Here is a 22,738-nt window from a genome sequence, read left to right as displayed (position 1 = left end):
GAGAGTGCTCCCAGCAACACAGAGGGTGCTCCCAGCAACAGAGAGTGCTCCCAGGAACACAGAGAGTGCTCCCAGCAACACAGAGTGCTCCCAGCAACAGAGAGTGCTCCCAACAACACAGAGAGTGCTCCCAGCAACACAAAGAGTGCTCCCAGCAACACAGAGAGTGCTCCCAGCAACACAGAGAGTGCTCCCAACAACACAGAGAGTGCTCCCAGCAACACAGAGAGTGCTCCCAGCAACACAGAGAGTGCTCCCAGCAACACAGAGAGTGCTCCCAGCAACAGAGTGCTCCCAGGAACACAGAGAGTGCTCCCAACAACAGAGAGTGCTCCCAGCAACAGAGAGTGCTCCCAACAACACAGAGTGCTCCCAACAACACAGAGAGTGCTCCCAGCAACACAGAGAGTGCTCCCAGGAACACAGAGAGTGCTCCCAGCAACACAGAGAGTGCTCCCAGGAACACAGAGAGTGCTCCCAGCAACACAGAGAGTGCTCCCAGCAACAGAGTGCTCCCAGCAACAGAGAGTGCTCCCAGCAACAGAGAGTGCTCCCAACAACACAGAGTGCTCCCAACAACACAGAGAGTGCTCCCAACAACACAGAGAGTGCTCCCAGCAACACAGAGAGTGCTCCCAGTAACACAGAGAGTGCTCCCAGCAACACAGAGAGTGCTCCCAGCAACACAGAGAGTGCTCCCAGGAACACAGAGAGTGCTCCCAGCAACACAGAGAGTGCTCCCAGGAACACAGAGAGTGCTCCCAGCAACACAGAGAGTGCTCCCAGGAACACAGAGAGTGCTCCCAGCAACACAGAGAGTGCTCCCAGCAACACAGAGAGTGCTCCCAGGAACACAGAGAGTGCTCCCAGCAACAGAGTGCTCCCAGCAACACAGAGAGTGCTCCCAACAACACAGAGAGTGCTCCCAGCAAAAGAGTGCTCCCAGCAATACAGAGAGTGCTCCCAGCAACAGAGTGCTCCCAGCAACAGAGTGCTCCCAGCAACACAGAGAGTGCTCCCAGCAACACAGAGAGTGCTCCCAGCAACACAGAGAGTGCTCCCAGCAACACAGAGAGTGCTCCCAGCAACAGAGTGCTCCCAGCAACACAGAGAGTGCTCCCAGCAACACAGAGAGTGCTCCCAGCAACACAGAGAGTGCTCCCAGCAACACAGAGAGTGCCCCCAGCAACACAGAGAGTGCTCCCAGCAACACAGAGAGTGCTCCCAGGAACACAGAGAGTGCTCCTAACAACAGAGGGTGCTCCCAGCAACACAAAGAGTGCTCCCAGCAACACAAAGAGTGCTCCCAACAACACAGAGAGTGCTCCCAACAACACAGAGAGTGCTCCCAACAACACAGAGAGTGCTCCCAACAACACAGAGAGTGCTCCCAACAACACAGAGATTGCTCCCAGTAACACAGAGTGCGCTCCCAGCAACACAAAGAGTGCTCCCAACAATACAGAGAGTGCTCCCAGCAACACAGAGAGTGCTCCCAACAACACAGAGAGTGCTCCCAGGAACACAGAGAGTGCTCCCAGCAACACAGAGTGCTCCCAGCAACACAGAGTGCTCCCAGCAACACAGAGAGTGCTCCCAGCAACACAGAGAGTGCTCCCAGCAACACAGAGTGCTCCCAGCAACACAGAGAGTGCTCCCAGCAACAGAGAGTGCTCCCAGCAACAGAGAGTGCTCCCAACAACACAGAGAGTGCTCCCAACAACACAGAGAGTGCTCCCAACAACACAGAGTGCTCCCAATAACACAGAGTGCTCCCAATAACACAGAGTGCTCCCAACAACACAGAGACTGCTCCCAACAACACAGAGTGCTCCCAACAACACAGAGTGCTCCCAACAACACAGAGAGTGCTCCCAGGAACACAGAGAGTGCTCCCAGCAACACAGAGTGCTCCCAACAACACAGAGTGCTCCCAACAACACAGAGAGTGCTCCCAACAACACAGAGAGTGCTCCCAACAACACAGAGTGCTCCCAACAACAGAGAGTGCTCCCAACAACAGAGAGTGCTCCCAACAACACAGAGAGTGCTCCCAGGAACACAGAGAGTGCTCCCAGCAACACAGAGTGCTCCCAGCAACACAGAGACTGCTTACAGCAACACAGAGAGTGCTCCCAGCAACACAGAGAGTGCTCCCAATAACACAGAAAGCGCTCCCAACAACACAGAGAGCGCTTCCAGTAACACAGAGTGTGCTCCCAGCAACACAGAGAGTGCTCCCAGCAACACAGAGAGTGCTCCCAGTAACACAGAGTGCGCTCCCAGCAACACAAAGAGTGCTCCCAACAACACAGAGAGTGCTCCCAACAGCACAGACAGTGCTCCCAGGAACACAGAGAGTGCTCCCAGCAACACAGAGAGTGCTCCCAGCAACACAGAGAGTGCTCCCAGCAACAGAGTGCTCCCAACAACAGAGAGTGCTCCCAGCAACACAGAGAGTGCTTCCAGTAACACATAGAGCGCTCCCAGCAACACAGAGAGTGCTCCCAACAACACAGAGAGTGCTCCCAACAGCACAGAGAGTGCTCCCAACAACACAGAGAGTGCTCCCAGGAACACAGAGATTGCTCCCAGCAACACAGAGTGCTCCCAGCAACACAGAGACTGCTTACAGCAACACAGAGTGCTCCCAGCAACACAGAGAGCGCTCCCAACAACACAGAGAGCGCTTCCAGTAACACAGAGAGTGCTCCCAGCAACACAGAGAGTGCTCCCAGCAACACAGAGTGCTCCCAACAACACAGAGTGCTCCCAGCAACACAGAGAGTGCTTCCAGTAACACAGAGTGCTCACAATAACACAGAGAGTGCTCCCAGCAACACAGAGTGCTCCCAATAACACAGAGAGCGCTCCCAACAACACAGAGAGTGCTTCCAGTAACACAGAGAGTGCTCCCAGCAACACAGAGAGTGCTCCCAGCAACACAGAGAGTGTTTCCAGTAACACAGAGAGTGCTCCCAGTAACACAGAGAGTGCTCCCAGTAACACAGAGAGTACGTCCAGTAACACAGAGAGTGCGTCCAGTAACACAAAGAGTGCGTCCAGTAACACAGAGAGTGCTCCCAGTAACACAGAGAGTGCTCCCAGTAACACAGAGTGTGCTTCCAGCAACACAGAGAGTGCTCCCAGCAACACAGAGTGTGCTTCCAGCAACACAGAGTCCTCCCAGCAACACACAGAGAGTCCTCCCAGCAACACAGAGTGATACAAGGAACACGCAGAGAGTGCTCCCAGCAACACAGAAACACAGAGAGTGCTCCCAGTAACACAGAAAATACTACCAGCAACAGAAAGTGTTCACAACAGCGTACAGAGAGTGTTTCCATGAAGAAAGACAGTGCTCCCAGGAACACAGTGCTCCCAGCAGGTTCACAGAGAATTCTCTTAGCAGGACACAGCAAGTGCTCCCAGCAAAACATAGAGAGTGCTCCCATCAACACAGAGTGCTCATAGCAACACTGCACTCACAAGAACACACTGATAGTGCTCAAATCAATACATTACTAGGGATGGGCGAACTCGCAGATACCCGGGATCGGTGGGTTCAACCCTGTTTTTTTTTTAATAAAAAAAGTGTAGGCCCGGATTTGGTCCCGGATATGTGGTCAGATGCTAGTCCCCATATCAGTCTATGGGGACCAAAATCCAGTGCTTTAAAATCGTAGAAGGGTTAGGGGGATTGGAGCAAGCGCATTATAGTTACCTAGTCTCCGGTGCGCCTGTAACGCTACTTCCGTGGTCACTCCATTATCCGTCATACATGTGCATTGCTTCCTCCGTCCATTGGTAGTTCCCGCGTTTCTTATTGGTTACAGTCAGATGTGCCCCCACCCTGCGTGATAGCGTGTCTGACTGCAACCAATCAAAGGTGCTGTGTGTGCGTCTCTATTGGTGTAAAAATAAAAAGATTGGTTTAGGGTTCCCTCATAATATGATACCCAGCACAGATAAAGCATATGGCTACAGGCTGCAGCCCTCAGAGGTGCGCTTATCTTGGCTGTGTATCAAAATAAGTGAGACCGCATGCGGCTTTTTAAATAAATAAATAAAAAAACTGGAGTGTGGTCACCCCCAATTTTGATACACAGCCATGATAAGGAAAATAGATGGGAGCTAGCATTCTCAGGCAGGGGATACCCATGCTTATTGGCCCCCAGCCTAAAATTAGTAGCCTGCAGCTGCCCAGGATTGTCGTATCGATTATATGCGACAATCACTGCACTTTATCCAGCTTGTCTCGATTACCCTGGTGCGGTTGGTATTGGGGTAATAAGTAGGGCTGAGCGGACCCGGACTGTAAAAGTCCGGATCCGCACAGTTTCAAAGATGACCGGACCTGAGCCTGGGATTCCGGGTTTATGATCCGGATTCGGCACTGGGTAAATTAAAGGAAAAATAAAAAAAAAACAAGAATTAAGCGAGCGTTTCATACTTACGGAGATTCATGTGTCATGGCGGTAAACTGCTTCCGGGTCGCGCATTCACTTCCTGTACTGCACATTAGGCTCATCGCATGCACACAGCTTTCTGTACTTTTCACGTCCACCGGTTGTCCTGTCGTCTGTGCTTGGTTGCAGTCAGACACGCCCCCAGCCTGTGACATTGTTGCCTGCAGTCATCGCTCAGCCGGCTGTCTTGTTCTATGGGCGCTCGCTGTGAGATGTAGCAGAGCTGGAAGCGCCGTGGGACCTCATGTGGATTACGCCGGACCTGGATGGGTGTTTGAGGTTAATAAAGTGGTGTAAGAGGTTGTGTTTTGTATTTTATTCCAAATAAAGGATTTTTTCTCTGTGTTTGTACTTATTTACTTTCATTTACAGGTTAGTGATGCAGGTATCTCATAGACGCCTGTGCCAATGTGGTACCCTGTGCCTAGTCGCCACAAATAACATCATACAATTACATGTATATTGCCATCTGTTTAACATATATTGTAAGCTTTAGTGGGAATTTGGCTGGAATCTCTGCTGCAACAAAACACACATTTACATAAACTCCCTTAGTGAGGCTGTCACTAGAGAGAAAACCAACTCTTGAGAGATGAGCTGTTACATTCAGTCCAGGAGTGGCTCCACGGGACCATGCACCGGACTCCCCCAGGGAGGTCACCAGGAGCGAACCCCTTTACAGGGACTGTCTGGCGACCACCCCAGAGGGCCTAGATGCACAGCAGCTGGAACACAGGCTGGATACGGGGAGTGTCCTTGGAAAGTCCGAGCAGAATATGGGGACCGATCTCGTGGAGGCTTCGGACCGGAGGGAATCTAGATGGATGACTGGAGCTGGGCGAAGACAGCAGGCGAAGTCTGGAACCATTGAGAAATGCAGGCTGGAGACGTCAGATGTAATCAAGAGACAGAGGCGGAGCGAAGCAGAGGGAAGATGGTGAGATCCACTGCTAACGGACACCGGGCAATCTCCGGGGAGCCGGAAGAGCTGAGGCATACACCGGGGGTCAGGTTCTGAGGGTAGAGACAGGGTTAATTGAGGAACAGAACACAGAGGGCTTGAACACTAACACAAGAGACTAAGCTGCAAGAACTCGTTGAACAAGCACTGCCCGTATGCAAAAGGAAGTATATTATACCCTGCACCTGTAATTGGCCATATCCTGTTCCAGGGATACTGGCCCTTTAAGAAAAGCTGAATGAGCGTGCCCGTGCCGTAATGCGCATGCGCGAAGCCCGGGAGCCGGAGACAAGCACAGGAGGCCGGGGACAGGACGCAGGGGAACCGGGGGCAGAGTCCTGAGCCGCAGCAAGCCGGCGGGACCGCCGAGCAGGGAGCACGGGAGACGCAGGGGAGCAGGAGCAGGAGCCGCGGTTGGGACACACGTGGACCGGATCAGTGGATAAGGAGCGGCGCCGGGGCCCCGGGAGCGTGACATGAGCCCTAGAAGGAGAAAGGGGAGGAGCTTAGTTGTGAGGTAAATTTCACTCTGAGCCAGCGTGAGGGGAAGTGAGGCGTGTACTAAGGAGAGGTCTTGTCCTCAAGTGATTTCTAGAGACCTCTGGAGGGGCCAGCTACAGTTGTCAGGGTATCAGTCCCTTGGTCATCTGTGCCTTTAAGGTCGGTGACAAAACTGAGAGACTGCAGCCTTTTTATAAGGGGCAGTGACATTTACCTGGGAGCACAGTGGCATGTGTGAGTCAGGAAACTTCTAGAAGAAGTAGAGAGTTTTCCTACAGGATTCCAGTCACCTGCTTGCCAGAAGGGATCAAAAGTCCACATTGTTCTTTTCTTGGAAATCCAAGGATACCAAGATACCTATTCCCAGCTAGGTAAATAGTGGCAGGAAGAGTATACTATAACCATACAGCAGAGAAGCCAAACTCCCATCGGGGCAGAGAAAACCACAATCATTATGAAGGCTGAAAAGAACATTCCAGACTGTTATGCAGAGCTTCAGTAAAAGGTAAAAATTCCCTGTCCTGTCTCTAGCTGATTTATTCCCTGCTGTGCCATCCCTACTTCAACACTTCCTCCAGGATCAAGCCCTAGATGGGGGGGCAAGAGGACAACCCTCTGGCACTGCGCATCACCACCTAACTCCTGGGGTCCACTAGCTGTGCCCAGCTACACCACAGCTGAACATCCCAACTGGCATCACAAACTCTCTACAGTGGAACCTCGCTTAACGAGTAACCCACTTAACGAGAATTTCGCTTAACAAGCAAAGCTTTCTGTAAATTTCTAACCCGGTTTACGAGAAAGCTTTGCTGGACGAGCAAAATCCTCACCGCACACACTTCCGGTTCCGTACATCCAACCCGCACTTACAGTCCACACAAACACACACATGTATGCACAAAACACACACAAACACACATGCACGCACACAAATACAGTATTATGCTCACCGTACCTTGCGTTCCACCGCTGGTGTCATGGTTCTTGTAGTTCAAGGGTACAGTGATACGTTCTCGTGGCGAACTACAAGTACCATGAGGCCGGCGGTGGAACGGAAGGTAAGTGAGCATATAATATGTGTACCTTCCGTTTCATCGCCGGCCTTCTGGGTCCTGTAGTTCGCCGATCCGCTCCACTCCAGGCTGTGCATCGGCATCCATAGCGACGAAGCAGGAACTTCCTGTAACCGCTACTCAAAGGCAGCGCGCTGACCAATCAGAGGCAAGCGGCTCTGCCTTTGACGTCAGCGCTCTGGCCGCGGAAGTTCCTCCCTCGTCGTTATGGTAACCCGATACACAGCCCGGCCCCGTACCAGAGAACAGCAAGTCCCAGGAGACCAGCAATGGAACGGAAGGTAAGGTGAGCATATAACATGTGCATGCGTGCTTGTGAGTTTGTGTGTGTTAGTACGTGTTTGTGTGCGTTTGTGCATGTGTGGAATGATAGGATAAGGTACCAGGATGGGACATTTAACAAGTTGTGGAACGAATTGTCTGCATTGCAATGATTTCCTATGGGAAATCTTGCTCTGCTGAATGAGTAACTTGGTTAACAAGCACAGTCCCGGAACGGATTGTTCTCGTTAAGCAAGGTTCCACTGTAGTTATTTTATTTTTCTTTCTCCCCTTTTTAAACATTATTTTTACTCCCCATTACAAAAAGCCTGTCGCACGCGCCCGATACAGCCACGTCACCGCTTAGAGCCACCGCTGTGACATCAGAGGCCTTCGGGCCGGCACACTATCACTAACCTAGAGTTTATTAGCAGCTGTGCGCTGTTATTAACCCCTTGTTACCCCAATTGTCACCGCACCAGGGCAACGGGAAGAGCCGGTAAAGCATTGGGATTATCATATTTAATGGCTGCGGCAATACCGAGCTGCTGCGGGCTGAAAATACCAGCCCCCAGCTGGCTTTATCTTAGCTAGGTATCAAATTTAAGGGGGGACCGCACGTGTTTTTTTTAATTATTTAAATAAAAAAAACAAAACAAAATGCATGCGGTTTCTCTTAAGCCAAAGTCACACTTGTGAAGGACTCGCACAAGTCTCGCGTCGCATCACCCGGCACAGCCGCACACACTCTCCTAACAGGAGCAGGTCAGCCGTTGTGTTTCTATGGAGCTGCACGCTCATGTTCAGAGAGCAGCAGGCCGTGTCGGGTGATGTCATGCCAGACTCGCACGAGTCTCACATCGCATCAGCCAGCACAGCTGCACACTCTTCTGACAGGAGCGGGTCGGCTCCATGTGATTCTATGTATCTGCATGCTCATGTTCAGAGAGCAGCAGACTAGCATACTATGCCGGGTGATTTGATGCGAGTCCTTCGCACGTGTGACTCTGGGCTTATTTTGATGCACAGCACAGATTAAGCCCGACAGCTGGAAGCTGCAGCCACAGGCTTTATCTATGCTGGCATCAGAATATGGGGACCCTACGCCGACTGTTTTATTTATTCATTTATTTTTATTCCACTATACTGACCCGCAGACACTTGCACTGCTTTCTCATCCCATCGGTTGTCCTGGCACCTGTGAATGGTTGCAGTCAGCTGACACACTGTCACTCAGGGTGGGGGCGCATCTAATTACAACCAATTACACGCGCTGGTGGGCGGGCAAAGCAGTGAATATTCAATGAGAGTTAATACTTGGCTCCGGAAGGGAAAGCAGGACCCGGAAGGAGTGTGCCGCCATGACAGAGCATCGGTGAGTACACCGCACATGCTCCTACCCCCCTATCCCTTCCACCAACGTTTTTAATCTCCGGATTCTGGTCCCCATAGACTTATATGAGTACCGGATTCAGGAGCGGATCCATTTTTTTTTTAAATTTAGCAGGTCCCGCTGGTCCCGTTTTTTTGCGAGTTCAACCAGCTCTAGTAATAAGGGGTTAATAACTATTCACACCTGCTACTAAGCCCTAGATTAGTAATGGGAGGCGTCTGTGAGAAACCCCCTTTAATGCTCTCCACCATACATGGTAAAGTGGTGAGCAGAAGTGGACCCACTGGACCATAGGGAGGCCTCTGGCTTACCCTTTAGTGGGAGGGGCTTGGCTAAGCACCTACCGTGAGGCAGACACCAGGTGTCATTCCCAGAGCAGTGACCAGGACTGCTGTGGCATCTGACCCCCAGGGCAGAGAGGGACGCAGGTGCAGACAAGCTGAGTCTCTAGTGTAGACAGGAATCATGGGGGTAGCTGAGACAGATGGTATGGCAGTGGTTAACAGACACAGTCACTACTTTCAACAGGGAAAAACAGAGAGAAGGTACCAACAGGATGGACAGAAATTAGTAGCCAACAAGGCAGGATGGACTGGAGACAGATGTCAAGAGGGCAGGATGGACTGGAACCAGGTACCAACAGGACAGGGCGGACAGAAACCAGGTGTAGACAGGACGGACAAGGGGACTTGACAACTAGCTGGCTAGGGAGCAAAGCACTAACTAACTGAACACGAGCATTGATCAGGCACGTCCCCTAGTGGGAGCGTGCCTTAAGTACCCAGTGACTCTCAGCGATAGGCTGAAAGGCACTCCCAGGAAATGGCACTCTGGCCCTTTAAGAGAAGGGCAGCGGTGCAAACGCGCGCCCTTGGAGCACTCCCAGAGGACCTGTGCCATGAGGACCACAGAGATGCAGGGCAGCATGGTGAGAGCCAGCTGCGACAGTGAGTAAGCGTGCGTCCCTGCGGGGAGAGCAAGGGGTGCAGGGATGCCAGTGCTACAGTACCCCCTCTTATGTCCCCACTTCCTTAGGTCTGAATAAGGTCTCTCCTCAAAATCAATGGCAGACAGGTGGAAAGCAGGACAGGCTGGCATGAAGAAATCACAGAAGTCTGGTAAGGAAGGGCACCAACCAGGAAGTTCTCGTGACATAGCATGACCCAGTGGAGTACCACACCAGATTTCCAGTCCAGAAGAAACTCAAGAGCATGGCTCAAAGGCAAACCTAGAAAAAATTTACAAGACAGGTTTGAGAGCATAAGGAAGGGGATCTTCTCTGAATGCGTATCTCCCATGCATAATTGTACAGGTGTAGGAACAAAGCGTCCAGGTTCAGATTGGAGCATTCTACCCATGCGCGACACCAACAAGGGCTTCAGAAGACATCAGATGGGAATCTGATAATGCTCCCCAGGCTCAGAATGAATCGTCTGGGTTCATATTAAAGCATTTCACCCACACATGACACTGACAAGAGTTTCAGAAGGCGTTGGAGCGAGGTCTGGTAATGTACAACCACAGCTCACTGAACAAAGCGTCTCACAGAACCAAAGTCCACATGAGCCTCTGAATCAATATCTCCCACGCTTAGATTAACAGGCTCAGAAACAAAGCATATGGGTCCAGATTGGAGCATTCCACCCACGCATGGCACCGACAACAGCTTCAGAAGGCATTGGATAGGAGTCAGTTAATGCACCACCACAGCTCGCTGAACGAAACTTCTCACAGAACCGGAGTCCAGATGAGCCATCTCAGATAACTGAACTCCGCACAGGACCTTGGCTTGGGGATTTTCACATCGCAGATCAGATGTTTTGACACTGATCACTTCTGTAGGCTCAGGAAGAAGAGCAGAAACAGGATCCCAGAAAACTAATGACCTCTGGAAGAATGGAGCCAGGTGGCTAGGTTTCCTCTGGAGACTTCCTTGGGATGTTCCTGGAAATTGTGATCAACCCGCCTCTGTAACATCTCACGGCACAGTTCAAACGGAGACAGAAAAGCGGAGTCAGAGAGGTCCATGGCCTGATCAAACTGTAATGCTCGCCGCCGGAGATGGTAATGAGGCAAGATGAAGTGGACACACTGAACCACAGGGGGGACCAAAGCTTACCCTTTACTAGAAAGGGTTTGGCTAAGCGCCCCCCACGAGGTTGATGCCAGGTCCCACTCCCAGGGCAGTGAGTGGGACTGTGGCAGGTGACCCAAAGGGCAGAGACGGACACAGGTGCAGACATGCTGAGTCTCTAGTGTAGAAAGTGATTACCAGGATAGCAGACAGACAGAGACACTAGTAAGGACAGGAACTACCAGGGTAGCTGAGACAGCATGGCCAGATGGATAGGCAGAGTCACTAGCAAGAGCAGGAACCACCGGGATAGCTGAGATGGATGGCACAGCAGGGGTTGACAGACACAGTCACTAGTACCAACAGGGCAGGATAGACAGGTAGAAGGTACCAACAAAACGGTCAGGAACCAGGTGCCAACAGGGCAGGACGTAGTGGAGCCACATGCCAACAGGGCAAGTCAGACTGGAACCAGGTGCCACCAAGCGAGGACGGACTGGAACCAGGTGCGAACAGGGCACGACATACTGGAACAAGGTACCAACAGGACAGGACCGACAGAAACCAGGTACAGGATGGACAACAGGACCTGACAACTAGCTGGCTAGGGAGTAAACCACTAACTTGAACATGAGCGGTCATCAGACACCTCCCCTAGTAGGAACGTGCCTTAACTACCCATCTCCACTCAGTGATAGGCTAAAAGGCACTCCCAGGAAATGGCGCTCTGGCCCTTTAAGAGAAGAGCAGTGATGCGCACGCGTGCCCTAGAAGCGCTCTCAGAGAACCTGTGCCGCCTGCACAGGAGGGGAAAGCAGGAAGCACCCACATGAGGACCGCAGGGATGCTGGGCAGCATGGTGAGAGCTGGTCGTGGTGGTAAGTGTGTGGCCCTGCGGGGAGGAGAGCGAGGTGTGCAGGGACGCTAGTGCTACACCCCCATAACTAATCTGTAAGTGAAAAGAAATAAACACAAACACTGAAAAAATCCTTTATTTGAAATAAAATACAAAAACCACACCCGCTTTCAGCTCATTACTATCCCCTAAAACACCCAGGCCCGATGTAATCCACACGAGGTCCCATGATGATTCCAGCTCTGCTACATTTAAAATGACAGCGCGTGAGCATAGAATATGACCGCCCGCTGTGAGCTTTAGGCAAAGACTGAGCCACTGGGATGAGCGGTGACGTCACTCAGGTTATTTGCAATCACAGCTGGACAATCCCATGGTCCTCCATCTGTGATCTCACGTAACCTGACCTCAAGTGACCTCATTGAACTGAGTTACCTCACCTCAGATGATAGATCATACAGAGGGGGAAATAAGTATTTGATCCCTTGCTGAGTTTGAAAGTTTGCCCACTGACAAAGACATGAACAATGTATAATTTTAAGGGTAGGTTAATTTTAACAGTGAGCGATAGAATATCCAAAATAAAATCCAGAAAATCAAGTTGTTTAAATTTATATAAAGTTATTTGCATTTTGCAGAAACAAATAAGTATTTGATACCTCTGGCAAACAAGACGAAATACTTGTTGGCAAAACCCTTGTTGGCAAGTATAGCAGTCAGACGTTTTTTGTAGTTGATGATGGGTTTGCACACATGTCAGGAGGGATTTTGGTCCACTCCTCTTTGCAGATCATCTCTAAATCATTAAGATTTTGAGACTGTCGCTTGGCAATTCGGAGCTTCAGCTGCCTCCATAGGTTTTCTATCGGATTAAGGTCTGGAGACTGGCTAGACCACTCCATGATCTTAAGGTGCTTCTTTTTGAGCCATTCCTTTGTTGCATTGGCTGTATGTTTTGGTTCATTGTCATGCTGGAAGTCCCAGCCACAACCCATTTTTAATGTCCTGGTGGAGGGAAGGAGATTGTCACTCAGGATTTAATGGTACATAGCTCCATCCATTGTCCCATTAATGCGGTGAAGTAGTGCTGTGCCCTTAGCAGACAAATACCCCCAAAATATAATGTTTCCACCTCCATGCTTGACAGTGGGGATAGTGTTCTTTGGGTCATAGGCATCATTTCTCTTCCTCCAAACACGGTGAGTTGAGTTAAGGCCAAAGAGCTCAATTTTTGTCTCATCTGACCACAAAACCTTCTCCCAATCACTCTCAGAATCATCCAAGTGTTCATTGGCAACTTCAGACATGCTTTTTTAAGCAGTGGGACTTTGCGGGCACTGCAGGATTTTAAGCCATTACGGCGTAATGTGTTACCAATGGTTTTCTTCGTGACAGTGGTCCCTGCTGTCTTGAGATCATTAACAAGTTCCCTCCGTGAAATTTTAGGCTGATTTCTCACTTTTCTCATGATCCTGGATCCCCAACGAGGGGAGATTTTGCATGGTGCCCGATGTTCGATGTCGACTGACAGTCATTTTGTATTTTATTCATTTTCTTACTATTGCACCAACAGTTGTCTCCTTCTCATCCAGCGTCCTTCTTATGGTTTTGTAGTCCATTCCAGCCTTGTGCAGGTCTATGATTTTTTCCCTGACATCCTTAGAAAGCTCTTTGGTCTAGCCCATGTTGTAGAGGTTAGAGTCTGACTGATTGAGCTTGTGGACAGGAGTCTTTTATACAGATGACAATTTAAGACAGCTGTCTTTAATGCAGGTAACAAGTTCATTAGCGGAATCTAAGTGGTCTGTAGGAGCCAGAACTCTTAATGGTTGGTAGGGGATCAAATACTTTTTTCTCTCTGTAAAATGTAAGTAAATTGATAAAATTTTCTGGATTTTATTTTGGATATTCTATGTCTCACTGTTAAAATTAACCTACCCTTAAAATTATAGACTGGTCATGTCTTTGTCAGTGGGCAAATTTACAAAATCAGCAAGGAATCAAATACTTAGTTCCTCCTCTGTATATACTAGCTGTTTATGTATTGCATAATTTCCTCTCTACATAGTGCCTTATATTGCTATGTATAACGCCATCCCATTATACAAATTTGCAAGGGTAAAATTGTCTGAAAAGTAAGAGAAGATTTTTAGATAGTTTCACTGAACTCAGGAAAAATATTATAGAATTTCCATCACGTACAATTTTTTCACAAACATTGACTCCATACTCTTTGTCCTGCACCAAACTTTGCGTGACCTTTTCTGTAAAACTAGGTGATTAGGACTAGTCTTGGGTTCCACGTATTTTGCATTCTGTTTTTGTAGAAGAACTACAACAGTGTGGTCTAAATGGAAGAAACTTTCATTTTCGTGTGCTTATGATTCAGAGAAAACTGCAAAATCATAGAGATGACTGCTACTTTTGTACGTGCAATATGAAGAGATTTCAACTTAAAATAAAAAGGAAATTATATACCCGGTGTAAAGCCCATACTGGCATCGCTACACTGTCCTGCCCCTTTCCCTCGGTGGAGACATTGGTTCTCTCACTGGCCCGGACGTTTTGCAGTGGCTGCCCCATCGTCGATTCATGCTGCTTTCACTCGGAGCCTACACACACCACACAGGCCTCCTGGGCCCAAAATTTTTACCAGTATGGGGCCCTGAAATTCCAAGTGGCTGCTCTAATGCTAATATAACACTGCCTTCACAGTCCCAGCAAAGCCTATGAGATTCCACAAATGTCATGCACACACACACAAAACACATGCAGTTTTCCTGACGGTTGTGTAAACCCCTTGGTTTTTCCTGCCATTTTAAAAGAATGAGCATGTCAATTCTTTCAGTGTTTTTGCTGTAATTTTTCACCCTAGTGATGTTCGCTTTGGTCTTTGAAAGTTCATAATAGTACCATAAAGAAAATGTGACCCACAAAAACATAGCCCTCATATAGCTACGTAAAAGGAAATATAAAATACTTGTGGCCGTCAGTATATTTTCAGGGAAAAAAAAAAGCAATTTACTATGTACATAAAGGGATTAGACAGTTAAAGCGGTTCTCTGGTCACAACAAATTGATGACATATTCAATCCATGTCTTATCAATGGGGATCAGATCCCCAGCAGCTACTATTTGATCTGCCACCAGATGTAATACACTTTGAAAAGAGCTACAAAGCTCAGAACTGTAATGTGTAGCAGCTGCTGCTGATTACTGAAGAATAGCTCTGTTCTTTTGTTCTACTACATCTAGAACAGTCTTGTGCTTTGCAGCATGGATCAAAATGTTTTCATCCAGTGGATGCTGGAGGAAATAACTGCTGATCTATGGAAATTCCGGGTGTCGGATTACCACTGATCCAATAATGATGACCCATACCTATCCATCACCCTCTCCAATTAAAAACACTGCAGGTAGGAAAGCTGATTTAGACACGCAACACACATCCGTTTAATTTGTACGTGTGCGGTACGTATTTGCACGTACCGGAGACACGTACACACGGAGACCCATGTTATTCAATGGTAGATGGCACACACACGTAAAATCACACGGAACGTGTGACCGTGTGGTAAGTATGTGTGTGCGCTTTTCTACACGGACGACATGTCCGTTTTTGGCCGGCAGCACACAGGCACGGACCCGCTTTAGTCTATGGGTCCGTGCCTGCACGTACCGCACACGGAGTATGTCCGTGTTCAGCACGTTTCGTGCGTGTGCGTTTTTACACTAGCGATCTTATTTTTTGTTTTTTTTAAATTAAAGTCAGTATACTTACCTTTTTTTCTGCTGTTCTCAGTCATACTTACATTGGCGCTCGTTTTTTTTCTTCACCCGGCTCATACCGCTCCCCGATCACCAGCAGCCACGCAGCTAATGAAAGGAATAGCGCGATCAGCTGTATTCAGCGTTGGCCGCGAGTAACCTCAGTGACAACTTAGCTGATCGCGCTATTCCCTTCATTAGCTGCGTGGAGCTGACAGCAGTGGCGGTGTCTTCTGCTACTCCGGTTACCTCCATGCAGCAGAGCAGGAAGCGACGCCTGACCATCCTGGAGTACGCCGGACATGGAGGGCTTTTTTGGGCTTATTGGTGAACAAGGCAATTTTTTTTTTCCCCATCCTGAGAATACCAGCCTTCAGCCGTATGGCTTTATCTGGCTGGTATTAAAATTGGGGGGGACCGCACGCCGTTTTTTTAAATTATTTATTTATTTATTTTACTGCACAGTATAGACACGCCCTCCGGCTGCTGTGATTGGGTGCAGTGAGACAGCTGTCACTCAGCGTGGGGGGCGTGTCTGACTGCAACCAATCACAGGCGTCTGTGGGTGGGGAAAGCAGGGAATACGAGATTGATTAATGAGAGGCCGGCATATTCAAAGTAATTGTTGCCGCGTATTCTCTGCACAGCTGTTCCTCGCCGCGCTGGTGATCGGGGAGCAGTAAGTATGAGAGAGGGCTGCTCACTTCAGTCACTCGGGAGATTAGCGGTCACTGGTGAATCCTTCACAGGTGACCGCTAATCAGTACGCGGCACACAGACATAGCCGCGGCATGACAATGAAGTCGGGTGAAGTTCACTTGAGTTCATTCTCATCGCGCAACTCTGTCTGCTGTCAGCCGACATGTATCAACGACATTGTGCAACACACAAACGGACATTCCACACGGACATTCCACGTACACATACACGGGCATTTTACACACAAACACGGACATTTTACACGTACACACGGCTCGCATACGCCATCACACGGATGTCATACGTACCGGAGAAACGCCCCAAAAAACCGGAACACGGACCCGAAAAACGCACCGTGTCACACGGACGTTTTTTTTGCAGAAGTGTGTTTTAGGCCTTAAGAAGGCTGATGAACAGGTCTTCATCATCAACCATTTGGTGGACAAGAGTGCTGTGCAATCTTTGCAGAAAAAGGCACTTAGAAATGCAGGATGAGAACCTGTAAAACTGATACAAATGCATCTCAATAAATTAGAATATCAGCAAAAATTAATTTATTTCAGCAAAAAGGAAACACATATATAGAGTGATTACAAACAGAGTGATCCATTTCAAGTGTTTATTTCTGTTAATGTTGATGATTAGAATAATTACCACAAAACACCTGCAAAGAATTCCTAATTGTTCAAATTGGTCCCTTAAGCCGGCGTTACACGCAGCAACGTATCTAACAATATATCGCCGGGGTCATGGATTCCGTGATGCACATCCGGCATCGTTAGCAACGTCGCTGCGTGTGACACCAAGGAACGACCATTAACGATGGAAAATACTCACCTTATCTTCCATCGTTGACACGTCGTTCCTTTTTAAAAAATCGTTGATTGTGGAGGACGCAGGTTGTTCGTCGTTTCCGAGCACACAACGCTACGTGTGACACATCGGGAACGACGAACTACAGCTTACCTGCGGCCGCCGGCAATGCGGAAGGAAGAAGGTGGGCGGGATGTTACGTCACGCTCATCTCCGTCCCTCCGCTTCTATTGGGCGGCCGCTTAGTGACGTCGCTGTGACACCACACGAACCGCCCCCTTAGGAAGGAGGCAGTTCTCCGGCAATAGCGACGTCGCAAAACGGGTAAGTCCCGTGTGACTAACAATTTTGTGTGCCACGGGCAGCGATTTGCCCGTGACGCACAAACGACGGGGGCGGGTGCTTAGACCAGCGATATCACTAGCGATATCACTGCGTGTAACACCCCCTTTAGTCTGGTTCAGTAGGCTACACAATCATGAGAAAGACTGCTGACTTGATAGATGTTCAGGCTGTTCACAGGGTGCTGTTTCCAAGCATATTAATAGAAAGTTAAGTGGAAGGAAAAAGTGAGGTAGAAAAAGGTGCACAAGCAACCGAGATAACCGCAGCCTTGATAGGATTGTTAAGAAAAGGCCATTCAAAAATGTTGGGGAGTTCCACAAGGAGTGGAGTAATGCTGGAGTCAGTGCTTCAAGAGCCCACCACACGCAGACGTATCCAAGGACATGGGCTACAACTGTTGCATTCCTTGTGTCAAGCCACTCATGGCCAATAGACAACGCCAGAAGCGTCTGTTGTAGCTGTTCTGTTTTGTCACAAGTCAGCTTATGGGATCACCAGTGAGGTCCTCTGAATTAGGCCTCTTCAGACCTTAATCCAGATCGAGCGCTCGGAGAGAAAAGACCATCCATGTGGGCATGATCAATTTCTTCTGTTTATTTAATCAAAGTACAGTTTATTTATACCATTTACAGATCAATGTGATATTGCAAAAGAAAAGAAAAAAACTTCTAGCTGAACTTTACTAGTTGCTCATATGACCTTTAAGTTTTAGCAAAACAAAAATGTAGAGTCATGCATATGAGATAAGAAGAAGATAAGAAGAACATTTAGAGACCATAATAATCCTTGAGCCTGTCTCTTATTCCGTAGGCTCCATGACTATGAACTACCATCAGATATACTTACTAATAACAATAAATCTTTAATGAAGAAATAGAGAAACTATTAACCCTTCTATATCAATTTTCCGCCTTTCTGCTTAGGGCGAGTAACATTACACGTAGCACAAGTACCTCTCCAGTCTGGGTTTTTCTGACTACAATGTTTACAAGTCCATTCATCTGGTCTGGGTTTCTGCTTATGTGAAGGGGGGGCGGTAGCAGTCACAATTCCTGCTTTTGGTGCATTAAAACATTCATAATACACCTTATCTCCCGCTGTGGTCTCTTTATATCCACAATGCTGCACCTCTTCAGCCACACGACACCATTTATTTACTTGTTGCTCTACCCTCTTATCTTTTATCCGACCTCTCTTTTCTTCCCTGAATCTGTGCCATTTCTCAACATCCAAACATCCGTACTCTGGCATGTCTGCCTTTTTGAGTATCGGTCTGACATTTTTCACTGCTTCTTTGCCTTCTCTTTCTTGCACTATCTGTTTGGCTGTTTTGGATCCCGCTGGAGCCCCACGCTGCACACTGAACAAGTTGCCCATGGCTTCAACTTATTCCCACACAGCCCACCTTTCTGCAAATGCCCTCTCAATGTCCCTGAACCTTGTTAACAGGCCACACGTCTCCTGGTAAGTCAGAATGGGCTCTCAAGTGGTAGCAAGAAGGCTCAATCAGCATTCACTCTCACCTGCTACACTTGTAGGGCGTATTGGGAAGGGTTAAAAACACCTCTCACCCAATAGACCAGATGACTAAAGCAGGAAGGACCAGGTGTGATAGTCCTCTCACCTGCTAGACCACCTCCATGTAAGTGGGAAGGCCACAAATGCTCTCTAACCCACTTAGACCTGATGTGCAGTTGGCTACTCCATGCTGGTCCTTTACAAAGTATTCCAGCAACGAACGTAAACTAGAGTTAAACCAAAACAATTAACAGAGCTGACTTCTCACAGAGGGCAGAAAATCGCGCAGCAGTTCACTTGACCCCTCCCAAAAGAATGTCAGCGCATAGTTTGTTTAGCAAGAGTGTTATCTCGTCCAGATTCAGCTTTCCAAAACACAATCCTAATACCCACTGGTATAATACACAATCCCAGCAGAAAATTGAGACCACTTATATACCTTCACAGCACTAATATTCTACTTTACTATAAAACCTTCATCCCCATTTTGAGGGGAAGAAACACACAATATCTCACTATAAGGACAGATCCCAGGACCACTTGTCCTACTCATTCATTGATTCCAGAAGCATATGTAACAATACACCTTCCAAGGATCAGTTAACCTCACATGCAAATAAAATTATCTAAACCGCTCTTGACACTGATGGGAAAAAATACATATGTCAGGTATCCACTCAAATACTCTATATGGCTATGCCCTGTGACATTTCACAACCGGAACATCTTTTCACAGTCCACAGTATAGCCTATAACCATTAGACTTATACATACATATTATTTCACCAAGTCTCTTATCTCAATTACTTGTCACTTTGTTATTCAGAGGCTTCTCATCAATATACAACAACCTATTGCCTCCCTACTTTATCTAGGCATTAGTATGGAACCACTTATGAACACATATCCCTAGACCAGTGTATTGCCCATCAAAGATGCAAAGATGGCCAAAGCAAAACACAAAACACAGCAACACAGCAAATGCAATTATACAGAGACTGTCCCAAATTCCGTGCTATGCCATCTATGCAATCAGTTAATGGACGGACAACAGATTATCTTATTACTCTATATTTCAACTCTCATTCAGACATGCATGAAAAAACAATACTCACTGGTGATGCCAGAGTTCTTGAACCGTGTGTACAGCCTTACCCAGAATATTCGGGAAATCAGAGAGAGTGAAATGAAGTGTAAGAATAAAGCTTCTCACCTTGCTGCAGCTGAAATTTCACTGTCTCAAGAGTCCCCAAAACTTCTTCCGAATAGGCTGGTTGGCCACGGCCCCACGTTGGGCGCCAAAAACTGTTGTAGCTGTTCTGTTTTGTCATAAGTCAGCTTATGGGATCACCAGTGAGGTCCTCTGAATTAGGCCTCTTCAGACCTTAATCCAGATCGAGCGCTCGGAGAGAAAAGACCAGCATCCATGTGGGCATGATCAATTTCTTCTGTTTATTTAATCAAAGTACAGTTTATTTATACCATTTACAGATCAATGTGATATTGCAAAAGAAAAAGAAAAAAACTTCTAGCTGAACTTTACTAGTTGTTCATATGACCTTTAAGTTTTAGCAAAACAAAAATGTAGAGTCATGCATATGAGATAAGAAGAAGATAAGAAGAACATTTAGAGACCATAATAATCCTTGAGCCTGTCTCTTATTCCGTAGGCTCCATGACTATGAACTACCATCAGATATACTTACTAATAACAATAAATCTTTAATGAAGAAATAGAGAAACTATTAACCCTTCTATATCACGTCTTACCTGGGCCAAGGAGAAAAAGAACTGGACTATTGCTCAGGTGTTGTTTTCAGATGAAAGTAAATTTTGCATTTCATTTGGAAATCAAGGTCCCAGAGTCTGAAGAAACAGTGGAGAGGCCACAATACAAGCTGCTTGAGGTCTAGTGTGAAGTTTCCACAACCAGTGATGGTTTGGGGAGCCATGTCATCTGCTGGTGTAGGTTCACTGTATTTTATCTAGACCAAAGTCAGCGCAGCCATCTACCAGGAAATTTTAAAGCACTTCATGCTTCCCTCTGCCGACAACCTTTTTGGAGATGGAAATTTAATTTTCCAGCAGAACTTGGCACCTTGCCAAAAGTACCAATACTTGGTTTAATAACCAGAGTATCACTGTACTTGATTGATCAGCAAACTTGCCTGACCTAAACCCAATAGAGAATCTATGGGGTATTGTCAAAAAGAAGATGAGATACACCAGATCCAGCTATGCAGATGAGCTAAAGGCTGCTATCAAATCAACATGGGCTTCCATAACACCTCAGCAGTGCCACAGCCTGATCACCTCCATACTACACTGTATTGATGCAGTAATTCATGCAAAAGGAGCCCCGACCAAGTATTGAGTGCATTTACTGTACAGACTTTTCAGTAGGCGCCAACATTTCTGAGTTTAAAATCATTTTTTCAGTTGGTCTTATATAATATTCTAATTATCTGAGATAATGAAGTTTGGGTTTTCATTGGCTGTAAGCCATAATCATCAACATTAACAGAAATAAACACTTGAAATAGATTACTCTGTGTGTAATGACTATATAATATATATTGAGATGCACTTCCATATGTCCAATACATCCATGAAAATAAAGATAAAATATCCAATCCCTTTAACTAATTAAAATATTTTAATAGCTTTTGGGGATTTTTCCAGTCTATTTCTTTTTATTGCACCATACTGTCTTGATGGTTTGTTTGGATTTTCTTGGCAGCTTCATTATGATCATCTATTCTTACACTATAGACCTTAACAGCAAAAAAAAACAAATCATGTTATAAAGGCCATAACTATGATAAATGTTGGCTGAATACTAGGTATCCAATGCCTGTGACCAGCTGTAAGTTAGAAATGGTAAGACATCTTGATTTGAAATATACAATTAAGGTCTGGGCACAAGTTCACAAAACTGTACCCTAGAGATGTGGAAAAATTGCAGAGGAGAGCAAAAAAATTGATACAATGGATGGAGCTCTCCGCTACACAGATTAACAGTTACACTTATTCAGCCTTGAGAAGGAGTCGAATAAATAATAATAAAGGGACATCTTGGGGTAAATGATTATGCACAGCCTTGTAACTATAGAATTTTAATTGGAGCTACTTCTGATTTCGATGCCAGTGTTTTACTAGTGGTTTGATTATTTCAAAAGTTTGAGTTTTGAGTTTTTTATGGTCCTTAAATACAAATATAAAAGTGGCACCATCTGTACTGTGCTGCATCATCATCTTTTGTCATAACAGAATAAATGCCTAGATAGATAATGTATCATAGTATTACTTCTGTTTCAAAGATCATCAGATTAAATGCAAATTTTACAAGTCATTGCTTTTCTTTTCCCTTATATTTAACATCTGTCCTTGGGCAAAAATGAACACTTCACTGGCTGCCCTTTAGCAAGTTCTGTGCTGCTAACTTTCAAATAATTAAAAAAGTAGTATTCTTATTGCTGCAATTTTTTCCTTCAGGAATGATACCATAATTTTAACATCTTTAACAAAAAAGTGACTTTATTAATATGCCTCTGCAAAATTTCATTATGTGAACATTATACATGGGAATATTGAATTTCTAGTATTCTTTACCAAACAAGTTACTGTATTTTTCGGACTATAAGACGCACCGGACCATAAGACGCACCCAGGTTTTAGAAGTGTAAAATAGGAAAAAAAATTTTGAAGCAAAAAATGTGGTAAAATATTTAATAACCTAAATAACACTGTAATATTTCAGTAATGTAACTGTAAACAACAACAGCAGCATTAACAACTATTATTTCTGACTTTGAGCTTTAAGTCCAGAAATTCCTCTAATTATCAGGGAAATCGCAAGAACTCCTCATCACTACTATCCGAATTTAAGCTCAGTTCCTCAGAATCACTGTCAACACTCTTTTCATAGAGGATGTCATCTTCAGAGCCGTCTAAGGCATTGCTGATGCCACATTTCTTGAAGGACTTCACAACGGTTTTGTCCTTAA

This window comes from Anomaloglossus baeobatrachus, chromosome 1, assembly GCF_048569485.1.
Source record: "Anomaloglossus baeobatrachus isolate aAnoBae1 chromosome 1, aAnoBae1.hap1, whole genome shotgun sequence".
Classification (NCBI taxonomy): domain Eukaryota; kingdom Metazoa; phylum Chordata; class Amphibia; order Anura; family Aromobatidae; genus Anomaloglossus; species Anomaloglossus baeobatrachus.
The sequence above is the reverse complement of the archived record's forward strand: the minus strand, read 5'-3'. Positions refer to the sequence as shown.